The sequence below is a fragment of the Girardinichthys multiradiatus genome, chromosome 3 (assembly GCF_021462225.1).
Source record: "Girardinichthys multiradiatus isolate DD_20200921_A chromosome 3, DD_fGirMul_XY1, whole genome shotgun sequence".
NCBI lineage: Eukaryota > Metazoa > Chordata > Actinopteri > Cyprinodontiformes > Goodeidae > Girardinichthys > Girardinichthys multiradiatus.
In genome coordinates this window covers 15,231,370-15,245,120 of record NC_061796.1, presented here as the reverse complement: position 1 = coordinate 15,245,120, position 13,751 = coordinate 15,231,370, and the positions used below count along the sequence as shown (strand labels likewise).

At 41.1% G+C, this 13,751-nt stretch overlaps 1 long non-coding RNA gene across 1 annotated transcript; it reads left to right on the top strand.

Annotated features, from left to right (window-relative positions):
* The first annotated feature begins 4,846 nt into the window (after positions 1–4,846).
* On the top strand, positions 4,847–6,078 carry LOC124866261. Its single transcript, XR_007037762.1, has 3 exons — positions 4,847–4,884; positions 5,089–5,212; positions 5,291–6,078. It is a non-coding gene; the product is annotated as an uncharacterized LOC124866261 (long non-coding RNA).
* Positions 6,079–13,751: the final 7,673 nt, after the last annotated feature.

The window sequence follows — 13,751 nt, the reverse complement described above, 5'->3', positions numbered from 1 at the left end:
CAGGTACTGGAGAAATTTGCCAGAGTGAGGAATTGATTTAGTCTGACCCAAGAGAGTACTTCATTTCTTAGGTCTCAGCAAGCAGGAGGGTTCTGCGAGACGTGTTGTGCTAACAGCAGAGCAAAGGCACTCATGCAAAGCTATTTTTTATTGTTTGGAAAAATCACCCGTTACTGTATATCTTTTCTTTTTTCCCCCCTTCTCCTTTACAGATGACACAATGCTTCCCACTCACTTGCACCTCACAGCCACCTTTCAAATTTAAAGCTGCAGAGGTGCAACATGCGGGTTGATTGGTAGATTTACAGTAGAAGGCAGCGTATGATTATTAAAGAAACTAAACCAGTTTCCCAAAAGGCGCATAAATGAACGTTCTTCCTGTCAACAATTCACCCGCTGTGTAAATCTAGTAGCCAGACTTTTCTGTAAAATCAATCAAAAGCACTTTAAATTTAGCTTGTCACATATAGTGTGACATTATCTGTTTTTCTATTTGAATGTACGTTGTACTGTTTGCCACTAAAAGGCAAATGGAGCACTTCAGAACCCATATCTGTCAAAAGTTGCTTGACAGTTTGATTTAGCAGTAGTACTTTTGTAGTTATGGTTGTTTAGTAACCAACCTATTTAGGTACAAAGAGCAGATGTCTGAAAACATATGTTTCATACTGACCATGCATTAATTCTTACCTGCCAGGGTTTCTCACCTACATTGGCAACTGAGGGTTTAAGCTAATTTCAAGACTACTGTAAGAAAATCTGGTTCTATGTCTCCAATAAATGCTATCTATCATCAGAAGATTGCAGGATTATTTTGGTTTGTTCAGTGGTAATCTGTCATTCATAAGACTCACCAGGTCCAAATAGGAAGGAGAACCACAATCATGCTTGAAATAGGAAGAAATTATATGTCTTGAGAAAAAATTAAAATTAAATGAAATTATGGATACAATTTGAGCATTTTTTTTAGAAATGTTCACCTCCATATCTCATTTAAATAGGTGATACTCAATAGTTTTAGTACATAGATATGAAATGGAAAATGGCAACACCAGAGCAAAACATAGGGGTAAAGGAGATTGATCTTGAACTGTCTGACTCATGTAATGTCATTGGAGCAAGCACTTATAAAAGTAGATCAATACAAAGCAGACATATTGCTGTCTTCAGCGCACTTTTTAAAATGTGACAATTTTTGATTTCCTAAAGTGGAAACTCATACATCATTACCAAGCTGTGTTTTATTGTCAGTCTACATTTGTTAGTGGAAAAAAAAAATAGATAGCATCTTTAACTGTCAATCCCTATTCTTTTTATTCTTACAATCATTTCAATAGGCCATTGGTTTTGATTTCACATGATTATGGCAGATGATGGTGCAATCCTCCCCGTATAATTGAATACCTCTGCTCTTACTCCATCAAAACACAGTGATACGGATAGAGCATACGTGCCGGCTGTCAACGTTTCTGTCCACCTCAGCAGAAGTGGCTGGTTTTATAGGGCTGGTAAGGAGCGGAAAATGTGAATAAGCGATTTTGGAAAGCCCGACTCCCCTCTGCAGTGCTAATTTAGTGTGAGAGCTAAGTGGCTCATTTTTATGTGAACACCATTGTGTTCCCTAACTGTGCAGCAAACAATCGCTGCAAAGCAGGACACAATGCAAACAATGGAACAATAAGACCCTTTTTTCCCTCTCTCTTGCTGCCTGGAGGAGAAAAAAAGATATCCTCACAAAAACCAAAAAGCAGGGCTGTGTAATAGTTTTCTTAGGCTGTGATTTGGATATATTAAATGTTTTTTATGGCATTTTTTTTAAGAATGATGTCATTTTTTTTAGGAAATGTAGTATGTCTATTTAAGCGGGACTCATGTACATGTCAGGTACACGTGTACAAAGCAGGCATCAGGCAGCGCAGCCTGTTGTCAGGGTTGCAGCTTTGGAAGTTTGTCAGGGATCAGCGATGGGTGTTAAAACATTTTGGGGCCCTTGCTTTCCCCACAGCCATGAGCCTTGCCACTGAGCAGCCTAACCTGACACTATCTATCACTGAGAGCATGCACGAGTCAATGCTACACTGCACACCTAGACAGGACACAATCTCCCTCACTGTCTGCTGCACTCCGTCTTTGCACAGCTTGGCTTTCTCATCCCGTCCCCTCACATTTGTGCATGTGTCTTCTATGTTCCTCTCTGAAAGACACTGACTGCCCCGCACGCATGCTGCACGGCCAAGTCTCGGGCGTGTCATCAATCAAAATGATCATATCAGTCTGCACACAAAGTTGAATTCACTGCAAGGAGTGATGATATAGAAGATTCCGTCTTCTCTCCTGCTCAGTTTGGTTACACATTATCAGCTGGTGTATCAAACTTTGTTTCAGTCTCAGCCCTTCACAGCAGAAATCTTGTCAGGACCAACTTCCCCCAGTGTGGGTTGTGAAGGCCTACATCTGTATGTGATATACAGTGTAACACAGCACCTCACCCACACTCTAAAGCAACAGCTTCACAGTATAACGAGGAATTGACACTATGTACTATCCCCACAAGGTTGTGTTCTTAACGACTACAACCCCTCCACCACCAGAGCAACCAGCAACGACCCCCTCCTCTTCTCTCCTTTTCAGTTCCTCATCCTGCTTACATGGACAGCCCATAATAGCAGACATGAATCTGTGTCTCCCCTTGCTCCAAACAGATGCTGGCTGTCCATAAATCACATGCCTCCATTTTGTTGAGGAGAACAAAAAGCGTTGCTTCTGTGGGCCTGGTAATAATCCCCGTGCCCCATGTTGTGTTTTGTCTCTGGACGGGCTCTCGTCTCCGCTCTCCTCTGTCACACTCCGGCTTCTCCACGTGCATTACAATAGGGGCAGCCAGGTGATGAATATTTGTGTCTCGCCTGCCGTTAAGATTTCATTAATCACTGCAAGACTTGAGAGCAAAACTGTGTACCTGGCCGGCCGGCAGACTGCGGGGCCCTCCCCTCCTGCTACCTCTTGGGGACGACAAGCAGCCATGTTGCGTTTTGTTGTGGCAGGGCTTATTTGTTGTATTTGTTTCGCCTCTCTCTTCCTGTCTTCCTGTTTGCGCAGTACCAAGCAACGTTGTTCCTCCCAAAATGATGGATTTGCTGAAAAAAGCAAAAAGTTAAGCCATTACTGTTCAACAGCAAAAAATAACTATGACATGTCAGCAACTGCCTTTTATGGTAAAGCTGTTGATCAATATCAACTGACTCAACTATTATTTGGCCAGGTGTGGAAATGTGTGGCATTCCACGCCTGCAAACAATACTTTGCAGTATAAACATCAGTGCTACGAAGTGAGATTAGATAGAACACATTTACTCTCAGAAGTTCTGCAAGGGTTCAAAGATTACAGAGAAGAAATCGTAGTTTAAAACAACACAGTCATCAGCGTAAAACTTTAAGTGCACACCCAGGTACCTGAAGTTGGGGACCACTTCCACAGCTGCTCCTATGATGTGCAGGGGAGGGAGAGGACGCTAGTCCCTTCTGAAATCCACCACCATCTCCTTAGTCTTCTTCACATTGATGCAGAGGTTGTTTTTTCTGCACCACGTGTTCCACCTCCTTTCTGTATTTGGACTCATCATTATTTGTGATTTGTCCCACTACTGCTGTCTTCTCTGCGAACTTCACTTTATGACAGCTGTCAGTAGTCAGTTGTAAGTAGTCAGTTCCAATGATGGCGAGTCAGAGAGTGAGCTAACCCCCGGCCAAAGAAAGACGAGTTGTCCCATCAGCAGGAGGTGGCGACGCATTATTTCAAAGTAGTAAAAGATTAGCTTGTGTAAGTATTTTATCATTTTAGGCTATAGTTTACAGATTAGTAAACTAATAATCTATATAGTATTTATATATCAACAGTGCCACAATCAGCACAGGTTCAGCGACAGGTAGACGAGCCAGGCGCGTGATTAAAGTCCCCAGCTACCACATAGAACGCATGCCTCAGTGCCGATTTCAACTTTGGTGATATTGCAATATCCAAACTGTCTCTGATGACCCTCAGTTTGGTTGAGCTGTACTTCACACGGGAATTTATCAGTTAACTAGTGCCAAAAAACAGGTTTTTTTAAAAAAAGGCTTAGTCCCGGGAGCTAGAGAAGCTGCTGCAACCCTGTGCGCGGCCATCATTGTAAAGAAGAAATCATGCTGTCTTATTTGTAGATAAGACTAAAAAGTACTAAAGTGTTTACCTTAAGCTTTGTAATTATGCTCTACTTTCTGTTTGATTACATATAACATTCCTGAAAATCCCACAGAAGTTTGTGGGTGTAATGTGATAAAATGTGGAAAATAACTCTTTTGTAAGGCACTCTATGGGTTGTGTAAAATGAAAACCTAACCTTTTTTTAGAGAAAAAAAACTGGAGTTTGGATTGATATTCATTACTCTGTATTTATGTTTTACATAGTTCCAAGAGTAGATCCACAGGTATGAATGGAGAAGTTTAGAAATACTTTTGTTAATTTCATTTACCACCATTTCATTTAACTATAATGTCACATTAGAGACATTAACCTTTTGCACTTAATATTCAACCTTTAAATTCTTATACCACAGACAAACCAACAGTGTTTCAGTGGCTAACAGTTTAACCTGATCAAAACTTTTACCAGATTTTGACTCCAGGCGCAAAACACACAGCTATTTACTTTCTCGTCTTTGTTTGCTGCACTCTTCTTTTTTTTTTTTTTTCTACATTTTTTACGGTGTGGGTGAGGCAGTAACAGATGGAAAGACAGAGTGTGGGGATGATGAGGACGTAAAATGTGCAACGTTTACTCATTCGCTTCTTTATTGTCTTTCGCTGCAGGAGTCGGAGTGCGTGAGCGAGCGGAAAACAAACCGGTGGGTACAAGGACACGGGCCTCCCGAGCCTCATTCACCAACCAGTCGGCCTTGATAGGATCCACCAGCTGCCAGGATTCACTCACTCCCCCTCTTTATCTTCTCTCTCTATCTACCCTTGCCTCCCCACCTGTTTTTTCACTGTCACTCAATTTTTACACAGTTTTTGCTATGTGCCCCCCCCCCCCTTTTTTTCCTTTACAGGCCTCCCCCTCCCCTCTCTTCTTCCTGTCTGTAATGCCTAGCAGTGATGGATAGACACTTGCTGGCGTATAGAGGAACCTATTTGGACTGGCGTGTCAGCCCATCTTTATCAAATGTTGCAGAGGTATATTCTCTTGCTATGCTTCATTACTCTGGAATGGCGGGCCCTGAAATGTTTGACTGCTCTGTCTTCTCTCTTCAGAACCCCGCTCCACTGCTCCCTTCCCTCCACTTCCCCTTCTTCCTCCAATTTAGCCGCTGTGAGCTGTAGGATTGAAGCTCTAGAGTGAGCATAAGCATTGGTGTCCGCTCCCCACCAGTTGCACGAGGGAACAAAGCGATGCTTCGGGGGGTAGATATCGATTCCCGCTGCATGGCTGGGGTGCTAACAAAACCCCATCTCATGACAACCAGCTGCCATGCCACGCAGCCATTGGCCAAGCCTCAGCAGTGCCTCTGCCAATCAAAGCGCCACTGATGGCCCCTGTTTGAGCATGACCTCAGAATGACATCACTGAAAAGGCATTAAAGTAATAAAGGGTTTGCTAGTACAATACAGTAAAGGGCAGGGCAACATAAAGCCTCATCAATCAAAGCATATACAGAATTCAAATGGAGGCGTTTCACTCTTAGTTGAATGAGAGGTCATCACTCCCAGAGCAGCATTTCTTGGAAAAACTTCCTTCTATGAGTCTATCGGTTCTGTTGTAATGTTTCTAGTATATCTGGGGTGCACACCTTGTCTGTAAAGTGGGGAAAGGTTGTGTGTGAGGCTGAAGGTAAATTACCACATAGGAAGTGGGGATCAATAGTAAATCCTCCTGAGCTGTAGGTATTTCTCCTGAGATGTGGGGACTCTAAGTCAAATCAATGAACACCACACTGGGCATCTTGGACTTGATGGAAGTTTGGAGTTATGGGAATCCATCCTGAGATGTTATAGCAGCTATCATAAAGGAGAGAAAGACTAGTGTGCTAAATCAAAACAGCTGAAACTTTAGGTGAAATTTGTCCCGAAAGGTCAACATTAGATCAATTGGGGCCAATCCTTTGTGTCAAGGTCATCGTGATATCAGAAGAGCATTTCAACTATACAACCTAGAATATATTTCCCCATAAACTTCTATTTGACTTTGGGCATTTCTTCCATCTTTCATTAGAAATGTAATAAAACTTCCCTATGTATTCTTCAGTCATTAAGTATGTGGGTGTCACTGTGTGAGGTTGACAGTTACCAAAGCAGCAACAGGCCATCAGCTGGCATATGGGGATGGATATATTTTAATGGAAGAAGATGAACTTACAGGACATGAAAGAAACACAGGAACCAGGGAGACAGCAACGGCAACAACGACAGCAATGATAACAGACGACCCGACAATAAAGGGACAGAAAATAGGTACTTAAGTAAAACTATGATAAAAATAACTACATGAAAAACAGGTGAATGCAATTACCAAAACACAAACAGGTGCGGGGGGAGGCCTTAGTTGCAAACAAAAAATGAGAGTTTGAGACTCTGACATTAGACTCGATGTAGACTTGCACCCTAAAGATTTAAGACTTGATTTTAAGTCATGATCTGAGACACAAGTCTTTGATGAGAAAACGTTTATTTCAATCATTAGAGACTTGACTTGGACTTGCACCTCAAAGACTTGACTTAAACTTGGCCCTTCATGGCTTGAATAAAAAAAAGGACTTGTGAACATCTCTGGCGTTCAACAGCCAGAACTTGTCATTATTTGAAAGTGCTTACTCTCTGAGAGAGAATTCAAATCAATTCAAAGTCAGAGGAAGTTTGTATTATTCACTGACGTTTATTAAATTAAAGCCTGTGTGAGCCATCTGGAAAGGACGATAGCCACGTGCAGTGGTGCACCTTGTTTATTCAATACATAAATCAGTTAATAATATACAATACAAAGATGTTGGAATTGTTTTATTTTAAATCTAACAAACCTTGTAAAATATTTGAATCACCAAAAAAATTACTTTGGTGAGTATTAACTCTCGGAAGCTAAAAGAGGAAATCTGTGCTTCATGTAATTAATTAATGAATATTTCCACTGCAGTTGATTTAATTATTCTATTTTAATTTTAAGCACTGTAAAACACTGATGGTCATCATGAGTGACTACAAGATTCAGAGAGTGGTTTGTTGTAAGGCTACAGTTTAAAAGGGTCAGCTAAATCCTGATGGGCCCAGGCTGATTGTTTTAGGTCTTGTCTGCTGATTTTGGTTAACACTAACTTAGATTTTTTTAGAGGACTATCAGAAATAAAACAGCAAAGAATGTGCTTTAAATTATTTGATAGAGAATTATAGTTTTCAATGAAAAAAAAAAAATGAAGGACTTAAAATATCACCCCCATTTACACATTAAAGTATATGTCACTGACTTTGATCCGATTTTTATTAAACTCTACAGAAGTGCATAAATGGACATGTGATTGGTTGCTATGTTTACAATATGAAAATAAGGGGAGATCTTACTTCTGAGGTGGAAAGCTTCAGATTTCTCAGTGTTCGTTCAGCGGATTATTGATCAGAGATGATCAAGGGGAGATTGGTTAACTTAAATTTCTGGCTCAATATATATAAACTGAATATATGAAACATGACTTGGACTGGCTTCAAACCTAAGTCTGGCCAGTAACTAACTTACTGAGTCAAAGTTGATTCAAAGAATCACACAATGAGTATTAAAACGTTTGGAGTCCAACTGCAGGTTCAGCCAGTTCAGCTAGATTTGTTGCAGTCTTATTGAAGCTACTACCCCCACAAGCTGTCATTCGGACCTGGCTGGCCTCTCCCCAAACAACTGTTTGACTCCATAATCCATGACAGGAGATATAGGCAGAATGGGATCAAAGGCAAGGCATGAAACACTGAAGAAACCATAACTCTGATGTTTAATTGTGTTTCAAGTAAATGCCACAGCCCCCCCACCCAGACGTCTGGGGATCATCTGCCCTCCCTTTAATACGGGTTATTGTTATTCTATCAAACAAAATCACATCTGAACCAAAATATTTGGATTCACTCCATGCTGAGCACTAAATTAGGGAATGAATGTAAACAGGGGAGCTGCTTTATGACACGCACAATAAAAATACTGTGAAGTAGATTGCCGACGGTACATTTCTTTAAAAAGCTGCAGAGAAATGTCTGCTGGATGTTAAAGGCAGAAGTTGGCTTGCTGTAAAATTGCTTTCTAACTAGAATGAAACAAAGTGGCTCTGTGTCTGTGATAATTAGGGCCGTATTCTGTTTTGCATAATCGCCTAGAAAGATTAAAAAGGAATTCAGATGAAGCATTACCAAAACAGTGATAACGGCACAGGAGGACGTTATCAATATATCTGTTTCAAAACCTGTATTTTTTTTTTTGTCATATTTTGACAACCCATATAGCGCATTTAACCTTCAGTGTCTGTTTCTCAAATGAAATTGCACTGTGAAGAAAAAAGAAATACTCATATTACCATGAAAAACGATGGCTTTTCTCTGGAACAATAAGCAGTCCTTGAACTCCACGTCATTAAAGTGAACACCATCATTTCCTTTCATTAAGATGACTGTGTGCAGACACATATTGCAGTTGGAAGGCGAAGCTGCGGCAGGAGACTCATTTAAAAACCGCCCTAATCTGGAAAATGATCCTAATGTTTCTCAAATGTTATATCTTCCCTAACCTTTTTCCGCGCGAGACGCTTTAAGAGAGCTGTAAGATTTCCAGGCGTTTAAGTGAATTGTTCCTTTGAAAAAAATAAAACAAAATAAAAAAAAAATGCACTTTGAGTGCAGCTTTTTCTGTTTTCACATATATTGCCAATATTTCTGACAATAAATACTGAAAAAACTGGATAAAATTCATATCCTTTTCCCTTCGTTGGTAGATTATGGGGATTTCATGCAAAAGAGGGCCTCTTGTAAATTGTGAGCCTTTGCTGCTGCTTCTTTGTTGGTCTCAAAGTATAGAAATAGCCATGCCCTTTCCTGTTTTGCTCATTTGACTCAACGGGTGTGAAACAGTCCCACATATCCCTGTCTTGTCTATAAGAAATGAAATGACTTTAAAACTGTGCAGCGTTGCCACAGGCAGGTTGGCTGAAAGGCTATTTCAGGAGAAATGGACATAGACATAAATATCCTCGCGGGTTGCTTTGTAATAAAAAAAAAAAAAAAACAATGTTATGAAATGCAGTGAAACATAAAGAGGGGAAGAGGCAGGGGTGAGTAGGGGGTGGTGGAGGAGGGCAAATATCCATCAAATTAACACATCAGTGCCTTTGATTGTAATCTCTGGGCCCTGGCTCTCGTTCTGCCGCGCCAGACAAGCAGCCAAACGTGATTTATCAATGCAAAGCTAATGGCATCAATATGAATCTAACTAAAAATCAATATTTCATTACCAAATTGTTAGCGAGAATGAAGAAAAATGGCTGCGGCCGGAGCGCTCTCCGGGGTAGGAGCATCTGGAGTTCAATGTGACAAGATGAGCGATGCGTGACTCGGGGCTCGAGGAAGGACACGGCGAGGACAGGACTCAGTCTGGGCACACTTTGAACTCTATCTCTCTCCGTTTTCTCTGCCTCCTTCCTCCCCTCCTCCCCCGTTTTCAGCCACCTCTGACAACGGCCCCCAACGCCCCCTCCCCCTCCCCAGTTGCCTACACTTTATTATGTTTTCGTCGTTTGCTTCGTCTCCCTCTTTTCCTCCTTTCATATCTTTATCACACCGTTTCCTCTATCAATCTCCGCCTCGTGTGTCAGCAAGGGTGTCGGTGGAGGACCACACAGTGTTTCGCGTTCTTCCTCAATTAATGACCAACCCGAACATGGAGCCTCTCAATCTCTCCCACCTCTCCTGCTCACGAACACTGACACACACATACATGGACGGAGCCCATTTCAATTATTTTTTGCCTCCTTTGAAGACAAGTCAGCATTTTTTTATCTATTCCCCTTCGCCTTCAGTCTATCCCTACCTCACTCCCTCCCAGTAGATATATCTCTCAACGCTCATCACACGTTCTCCTAACCAGCACTGCATGGCTTCCCCTGTAATGAGCGTGAGAGAGAACGAGAATTGAAGAAATAAAAGAGAAAAGGAGGTTGGGTTGATGGTTAAAAAGCCTAGATCCCACTCTCTCTGATGTGACCTTCACTTTATTTCTATTCTAGTCTTAAGTAACGAGTATTTATTAGGAAAGGCCTGTGATTGTGGAGCTCTGTCAGGTAAGTAATGATGCACCTTTGTGGTTGTGCAGCTGCCCCAGGCGCAATTAAAAACAAACACTCTACTTTCTTTTTTTTTTTTAAAAAGGTTTTTATTAGACATGCATTGCTGATGATTTCAGTTATTAAGAGGAAATGACATTGTTGAATCACAAATTGACATTGATCAACCAAATTTTTTTTAGAAAGCAGGGTTTAATGTCACCAACCACTCCCAGGCCTTTTAACTGCTGGAGATGGAATCAAGATATTACTTGAATAGTGCCCGTCTGACAACATCAAGTAGGCTAAAATGTCTTTAAATGTGCAAATATAAAGAAATTCAAGAAAATATTCAAAATGAAGTTGACACCTATCGGACACTGGATTACATCAGTGTCCCTATGTTTTAGGGACAAAATGAAGCCATTATCCACAAATCAAGAAAACAGTGATGGACTTCCCCAGAAGCTGCCAGCCTACCAAAATTACTCCAAAGATTTAACAACAACTTATCTAGAAGGTTTTAAAAGAACCAAAAATAACATCTAAAGCACCTCACTTACTCATGATTCAATAACAAACAAGAAGAGATTGGACAAATAATGCATCCATGGGTGAGTGTGAAGGTGAACACTATTGCCGACCAAAAATAACTAAAAGGCCTGTCTTGGATTTGCTGGAAACAAAAAAAAAAACATCTTCATGATTCCCAACACTTTTGGGAGAATAATCTGTCAAGTGACGAGACAAAAGTTGACGTTTTTGGAAGGTGTGCATTCTGTTTAATTTGGTGTACAGTACAGACCAAACGTTTGGACACACCTTCTCATTCAAAAAGATGTCTTTATTTTCATGACTATGAATATTGTAGCTTCACTCTGAAGAAATCAAAACTATGAATTAACACATGTAGAATTATATACTGAACAAAAAAGTGTAAAACAAGTGAAAATATGTCTTATATTCTAGGTTCTTCAAAGTAGCCACCTTTTGCTTTGATTACTGCTCCGCACACTCTTGGCATTCTGTTGATGAGCTTCAAGAGGTAGTCACCTGAAATAGTTTTCACTTCACAGGTGTGCCCTGTCAGGTTTAATAAGTGGGATTTCAAGCCTTGGGGTTGGGACCATCAGTTGTGTTGTGCAGGAGGTGGATACAGTACACAGCTGATAGTCCTAATGAATAGACTGTTAGAATTTGTATTATGGCAACAAAAAAGCAGCTAAAGAAAAATGAGTGGCCATCATTACTTTAAGAAATGAAGGTCAGTCAGTCCGAACAATTGGGATAACTTTGAAAGTGTCCCCAAGTGCAGTCGCAAAAACCATCAAGCGCTACAAAGAAACTGGCTCACATGAAGACTGCCCCAGGAAAGGAAGACCAAGAGTCACCTCTGCTGCGGACGATAAGTTCATCCGAGTCACCAGCCTCAGAAATCGCAGGTTAACAGCATTTCAGATTAGAGAACAGGTCAATGCCACACAGAGTTCTAGCTGCAGACACATCTTTAGAACAACTGTTATGGTGCGTTCACACCGAACGCAGATTCTGCAAATATTTTGCGTCATTTGTGTACTTTTGCCCGCTTGACATTCCGCGTGAACTCCATTTGGCAACAAGTGGCAAGTGAAATCGCAGGTTAACAGCAGCTCAGATTAGAGAACAGGTCAATGCCACACAGAGTTCTAGCAGCAGACACATCTCTAGAACAACTGTTAAGAGGAGACTGTGTGAATCAGGCCTTCATGGTAAAATAGCTGCTAGGAAACCACTGCTGAGGACAGGTAACAAGCAGAAGAGACTTGTTTGGGCTAAAGAACACAAGGAATGGACATTAGACCAGTGGAAATCTGTGCTTTGGTATGATGAGTCCAAGTTTGAGATCTTTGGTTCCAACCACCGTGTCTTTGTGCGGTGCAGAAGAGGTGTGATGGTGTGGGGGTGCTTTGCTGGTGACACTTTTGGGGATTTATTCAAAATTGAAGGCATACTGAACCATCATGGCTACCACAGCATCTTGCAGCGGCATGCTATTCCATCCGGTTTGCGTTTAGTTGGACCATCATTTATTTTTCAACAGGACAATGACCCCAAACACACCTCCAGGCTGTGTAAGGGCTATTTGACCAAGAAGGAGAGTGATGGGTTGCAGCGCCAGATGACCTGGCCTCCACAGTCACCGGACCTGAACCCATTCGAGATGGTTTGGGGTGAGCTGGACCGCAGAGTGAAGGCAAAAGGGCCAACAAGTGCTAAGCATCTCTGGGAACTCCTTCAAGACTGTTGGAAAACCATTTCAGGTGACTACCTCTTGAACCTCATCAACAGAATGCCAAGAGTGTGCGGAGCAGTAATCAAAGCAAAAGGTGGCTACTTTGAAGAACCTAGAATATAAGACATATTTTCAGTTGTTTCACACTTTTCTGTTCAGTATATAATTCCACATGTGTTAATTCATAGTTTTGATGCCTTCAGTGTGAAGCTACAATATCCATAGTCATGAAAATATAGACAACTCTTTGAATGAGAAAGTGTGTCCAAACCTTTGGTCTGTACTGTGAATCTAACACAGCATTTCAGAAAAAGACAATCAAACATGGTGGTGGTAGTGTAATAGTCTGAGGCTGCTTTACTTCTTCAGGATTGGGACAATTTTAGATAATTCAAGGAAACTTGAATTTTGCTCCCTAGCAAGAAATTATGAGGGAGAATATCCAGCCATCAGTTTGTGAGTTTATGGTTTTGGAGTGGTCTAGCCAGAGTCCAAACTTTAATCCATTTGAAATGTTGTGGCATGAGATTAAACAGGAGGCTCAAGCTGGAATATCTTTCAGTGTGGCTAAATTAACAGAGTTCTGCAAATAAGACTAAGTCAAAATTCCTTCCAGGTAATGTAAAAGACTAAATTGCCATTTATCATTAACTCATGATGGCAGTTATTGCTGCCAAGGGTGGAGGAACCAGTTTCAGATTCAGAGGGACAATGACTTTTTCACTTGGGGCCAAGTTGGTTTGGATAGGTTTTTTCCCCATAACATAAAATCATCATTTGCAAATTGTTTGTTTAATTATTCAGTTTATCTTTGTCAGATATAAAAATTTGTTTTAGGTCTGAAAAGCAAAATCCGTATCAATGTCCTGAGGGTGCTGTATGGGGTTAAATGTATTAATACATTTGAACTGTTTCTCATTTATGGCACATTACAGCCATAAACTTTAATAAACTGCAACAAAAAGTGGTTCCATAAACTATTGACGCAGGGGGATTGACGGATTGTGGGAGAACACCACTCACAATCCGTCCCCTTATCACCATCAACAACTCTTTGTCTACTGTGGGTCACTTCTGGTTCCTAAGGACCACCCTTTTTGGGACCTGAGATGGTCCTCACACATAGGCAATGTTTGAATGAAGGCCCAGTAGAGACTACTGTACT